Source organism: Carlito syrichta, unplaced genomic scaffold (assembly GCF_000164805.1).
Source record: "Carlito syrichta isolate Samal-C Ts95f unplaced genomic scaffold, Tarsius_syrichta-2.0.1 Scaffold314114, whole genome shotgun sequence".
NCBI classification, from domain to species: domain Eukaryota; kingdom Metazoa; phylum Chordata; class Mammalia; order Primates; family Tarsiidae; genus Carlito; species Carlito syrichta.
In genome coordinates, this window is record NW_007258210.1 from 84710 (window position 1) to 90726 (window position 6017).

The window sequence follows — 6017 nt, forward strand, 5'->3', positions numbered from 1 at the left end:
CATATATGTTTAGGCTGGATATTTCTTGTTGATGGGTTGAACCTTTTATCATTATGTAGTGGCCTTCTGTATCTTTTTAAATTTTTGATACCTTAAAGAGTATTTTGTCTGAGATTAAGATCATGGTTCCTCCTTTCTTTTGTGTTCCATTAGCCTGAAAATTTGTTTCCCATCCTCTTACTTTGAGTCTGTGAATGTCCTTTCTAGTGAGGTGAGTCTCTTGAAGGCAATAGATTGTTGCCTGGTGATATTTTATCCATTTTGCCATTCTATGTCTTTTCAGTGGTGCATTTAGTCCATTCACATTCACACTAATTATTGAAATGTGAGAGTTGATCCCTATCATAATGTTCTTACAGACTTGTTGTTCTTCCTGTTTGTGTGTTGTCTTTCTTTTTGTTTTAGAGTTGGATCATGTGTGTTTTTAATCTTTTGCCTGTACTCTTGTGAAGAACATTGTTGTTCCTTTTTCCTTTTCTCTGTGTTCAATACTTTCTTAAGTGTTTCTTGTAGAGGTGGTCTTGTGGCAGTGTAGGTTCTTAGGGATTGGATATCTCACTTCTCCCTCACTGATGAAGCTTAGCTTGGCTGGGTAGGTTATTCTTGGTTGAAATTGTTTATCTTTTAGAACTTTGAAGATAGGGCTCCAAATGCTCCTAGCCTTGAGGGTTTCTGTAGATAAATCTGCTGCTATTCTGATTGGTCTTCCCTGGTTCATAGTCTGACCTTTTTTTCTTGCAGACTTTAGGATTTTTTCTTTTATACCTACTTTGTTTAGGTGAAATTATTATATGTCTGGGAGTTGCTCTTCTCATTTTTTGTCTTGTAGAGGTTCTCTGAATCTCTTGTGTTTGAATTTTTTCATCCTTGATGAGATGAGGGAAGTTTTCTTGAATGATTTCATGAATTGTTTGTTCCAGTGTGGCCTCTGTTTCTCCCTCTGCCTCAGAAAGGTCAATTACTCTTAGGTTCGGTCTCTTGAAGTGATCATTCCTCTCTTGAAGGTTTTGTTCTGTCTTTTTGAGCTTCTTTTCTATGCTTTTGACAGTTTGGGTTAGTTCTGTGTTTTGGTCTTTGAGCTCTGAGATTATTTCTTCTGCTTGTCTGATTCTGCTTTCCATGCTTATTAGTTTGTTATTTATTTCCTTCACAGTTTTCTTTACTGTTGTTATTTCTGACAGCAACTCCTTCCTATTTTCCTCTTGTCTCTCCTCAATTTTTTTAACTATCTCTATTAATGTTTTGATGTCTGGGTTTGTTGCATGTGAGCTCTGGGGGGCTCTTCATTGTTTGTGTCCCAGAATCTGTTTTCTCAGTGTCTGATCTCCCAGGGGTCTGTGTAAGGCCTATATTCTTCTTTTGGTTTTTCTTCATTTGTGCGTTTTTTTCCTCCTCCCTACTTTTTCCTTCCTTCCACTTCACTGTCTTCTTTAATTCTTTTATTCAGGGGTAGCAGGATTGTTTTTACTTCTGTTTGTTCAATCTCCTATTCTTTATGTATGCCCTTACTTTGTTCAATTCTGGAGTTGCACTGTAGGTTGGGGGTGGTCCTTTTTGCAGTTTTGAGATTTACTTAAGGGGGAAGCTATGATTTAAAATCTGTCTGCAGGTCCTGGCATTCACCGACAGATGTATGGATAATCTGAAACCCACTTCCCACTGCCTTGGAATCTGTCCATGCAGTGGGACTGTAGGTTTACTCCTTGAAATAAAATGTGGTTAGCAGAAGGAAGAGAATGGGGGGGATGAGGGAGATGGAGAGAGAGAGGAGCAAGGGGGGAAACAGACGAGTGTACCAACAAATGGAGAGAGAGATCTAAGCTGAAACAGATAAAAACAATAAACCACGGCTATAGACTAACCAACTCCCATACAAAAAAATAAAACATACAATGATGCTAACATAGAAGCTAACCAACCACCTTATTGGTGTCTGTTCCTCTATACAAAGATATGGTTTACAGAGAGGAGAAAAGAGAAAAAAAGGAAGAGGAAAAGAAAAAAAAGGAACAAAACTGAAGGAACTATTCCTTCAGAAAAGAATCAAGTCATTAAACTAACAGAACCAATCGAGCACACTCTGAGACTTTTCGTTTAAGTCCAATATCCTTTCAGCTCTGATTTCTAGCTGTCTTCTCTAGCTGGTAAATTAGTTCACTGTTAGGATCAGTTGTCCCTGGCCTGCTGTGAAGAACAGTTCAGATCACCATCAGTTCACCACTCAAATCTGGCCTGTGTCTGTTTTTCAAGCTTTTTCCTGTTTTGGTGTTGTTACTTTGAATCGCCAGCAGGTAGTGCTATCTTAGCTGCTCGCCCCAGAGTGGGTGGAGCCGGAGAGAAGTCAGGCAGAGGCCAAGATGGGAGCTTGCCTCAGGGCACACGGGAGGAGACCCATGGCTGGCAGGACGTCACAGTGGCAACAGAGGTGGCAGTGATCCCAGCAGATCTTGCCTGCAGGAGCTTCAAGGACTGAAGTCGTGGATCACCTCAGGCACAGGTGATGTGATGCGCTATGCCACCATGGAGGCTGCAGCAGAGCTGTTGGCTGTTGTGTCTGCGGCTGCAGTGGTTGTCCAGACGCTGCGATGCCTGAGCAATGGCGATGGTCGAGCTCTGGCATATAGTATTTTATAGATAAATATTTCTCTTACTCTTGTTTGTAATTTCATAATACTTTATTTCATTTTCTAGGTAGATTTTTTGAAATCAGTTTATAGTGGTTTTGATTTTGCTTGTTTGTTATAATTTTGGATGACAATTTGCAACTCTGCATATATAATTGAAATGTGGAGTTTAGTTAAAATATAAATCAGGAATGTGTCTGTGAAAATTAAGTTTTACATGTGTATTTTTCTTAATAACTATGACCCCAAATTTGTTTCTGACTTACTTTGTATTTTTTTAATTAATTTTGAATAATTGCTTTATCATGTCTAGGTGAGTAGTCCTGGAAATAGTCATAATTTCACCTTATGTTTATTGATGAATATATATTTTCTTTGTATAAAACCTGTTTGTAATTTTAAAGGTAATGCTTGAAAAACTTTATAACTATCCTTTTTTTAGTTGTCATTTAAAAAATAATTTTGGTAGACAAACATAGAACATTATATTATTTTAAAAATTATATTCAGTGTGCAGTTCAGTCATGTTATGTATGGTCACATTGTTCTACAAAATAAATTTATAATTAAATCTCTTATTTTTATATATTTAATCTTAAATATGTTTTTATATATTATACAAAGGAATGATACTTTTTATTGGTGTGGATATTCAGTTTTCAACACTATTTGTTGGACAAATTGTTCTTTCCCCATTGTCTGATCACGACGATTTTGTGGGAGATCATTTGATCATACACAACAGGGTTTATCCCTGGGCTCTCTATTCTGTTTTATTATTTATTTGTTTTTGTATTTGGTACCACACAGTGTTTTTTGTGGCTTTATTTTGAAATCAAAATGTGTAAGGTCTCTTGTTTGTTGTTTGTAAGGATGGTTAGCTACTCTCATTACCTTAAACATGTTTAGGTTTTTACTATATCTTGCAAAAACAGTACCCTTGGGATTTTAATAGACGGATATTACATTAAATGGGTAAATTACATTACCACTGTGGGTAGTAATGACCGAGCAATATTAAGTGTCTGACCCTTGAGCAAGAATATTTTCAAATGTTTGTTTTATTTTCACATATTTTTGTACCTGCCAACTTTTTTTCTGCTTTTGGTGTCCAGCTTTATTCCATTATGTTGAAAACAGATACACTATGTGATTTCAGTCTTCTTAAATTTGGTGGCATTATGTGCCCTAAAGAAATGTGCCAAGTGTGATAGAGAATATTGTGTATTCTGCTGCTTTTGGCTTAGAGGGCGCTGCATACATCTAGTAGATTTAATTAGTCCACAATGTTGTTCAAGACTTTGTTTTTTATTGGTCTGCTGTATAATATTTATATTTATAAGAAAGAGGACCACCACCCCCAGGGCTCACCCTTGTCATTTTCTTCATTGGGGATTAAGGATTAACCTGAGTAATCCCCTGTCAGCCCCATAGCAGTTGCTCTGTTCTCCCACACCACTCCTGTATTCACTACAATGCCAGGTGAGCTTCCCTGTTTGCATATTCCTGCTGTCTCCACACTTCCTCTCCAACCACAAGAACCATGTGTGCTGAAAATGTTCAGTTTACTTCAGTTTACTCATATACTTCATCTTGAATTCCTAAAAAACAAAATGAATTGTGTACTCATGTGTCTTCATGCCTGGCCACTGCTGGGCACACATGTGCTTAGCAATACTTGTTGAACTGAGGTGAGTGACTGTGGCCTAGCAGAAAACCACAACAGGGAAACTCAAGGGCTTGGAGCCACTTATTGAGTGCTCTGCTTCCTGGTTTTATTCCTAAAAGGTGGCATAGTAGGTGCTTAGTCTTGTAGGCTTGGTGGCTTCTGACTTTACTCTCTGCCCTTACTCACTTGTCAAGAAACCCTTCTAACCTCATTAACTATATGGTAGAACTGGGTACTTTGTGGTATTTACTCTCTAAAGATGGAGTGAAAACTGACATGAATAAATGTAGAAATTTCAATTCAGTTTCTGAAACATAATGAGCACATACAATTATCAGTTGATGTCAATATTCTAATTTATCTCCATGTATGGGTGGCTTGGAAGCATTGACCAAGTTCTATGTAGTGTTTCAAGATCCTCTTACTTCAGGAAGAAAGGAGAACTAATGACAATATGGTAGGCTGTTCTAAACCTCTGCTCACAGAAACTTCATACTCTTCAATTTTTTTTTCTTTGTCGACAATTTCAACAGGAAGACTTCACAATTTAAAGTATTATTCTAAGAGCATGTGACAAATTATTTTAAGAGCATGTGACAGAAGGATTAGAGTATGTGTCATATCAGTAGTCACACATGTTAGCTAATGAAAATAAAACACAACATGCTTCACATTTCCTCAGGATGGTTCTATAATTAAGAAATTAATAGAAGGGTATCTCAACAACAAAAAGAATCCATGCTTTTTTGGTTATTTTAATATTTGCCTAAATGGGGAAACTGGCCCTAAAAATTACTCTGAAGAATAAGGTAATTACTTCCTTATGGTAACCGGTTTGGGTACCAAAATTGAAGAAATTCAATAATTTAGTAACTATAATGAAGGCTTTAGCAATGTTTATCACATAAAAATAGTCATAGACTTATTATGTGATTGTATCATTGTTAGAACAAGTGACTTTCCAGTTTATTTACATCTCTCTATTTTCATAAACATGTTTTCTAAGGAGACCAGAAGCATTGAGAGTTCACAATTCTCCCAAATGTGTCAAGAGTAGCAATCAATATCCAATACAGTAGTCACTGGGAACACAGCTGCTGAAATGTGGCTCACTCATGCTACAATGTTCCCTGGGTACAAAATGCACACCATAGCTTTTGCTGGGATGTCAACTCCCCTGTCCTTTCCTTTTTTACAGTTTAGGAATCCGTTTGCAGAGTCACTTCTCAAGGAGTATTTGTTTGTCTGTACTTAATTCCTTATGCTCTGTGACCTGAAGTTAACTCCATTTTTCCTCCACCCTCAACCTGTACCCCCTGCAGGTAACTCTACGTTTCACTCTGGTCATGGAAACACCATCCCTGTTGCTTCTGCCTGCTGTCAAGGTGATAGTGTTTCTCATCACCTGAGGAGCTCAGAGCAGGTCAGAGGCTGCTGGGATTCATGGAGCACACGTCCAGATTCTCCACGGAAGACAGCAAGTATGGCTTGGGAGTCAGTGTCACTTCCAGGGGTCTGCCAGTTAGAGAGGGCTTGTGGAGGAAGGGGAGAAAGGAAACTGTCTAGGAACACAGCTCTGGTGGGAATTCCTTAGACCAGAGGAGGAGAGCATCACCTCTCATGTTTGGGAGGTTCCCATGTTGTCCCATGCCTGGGATGGCGGAGATCAAGCACTTCTTTGTGTTCCATCCAGCAGCCTAAGCATCGCCTGATCACATCCTGTT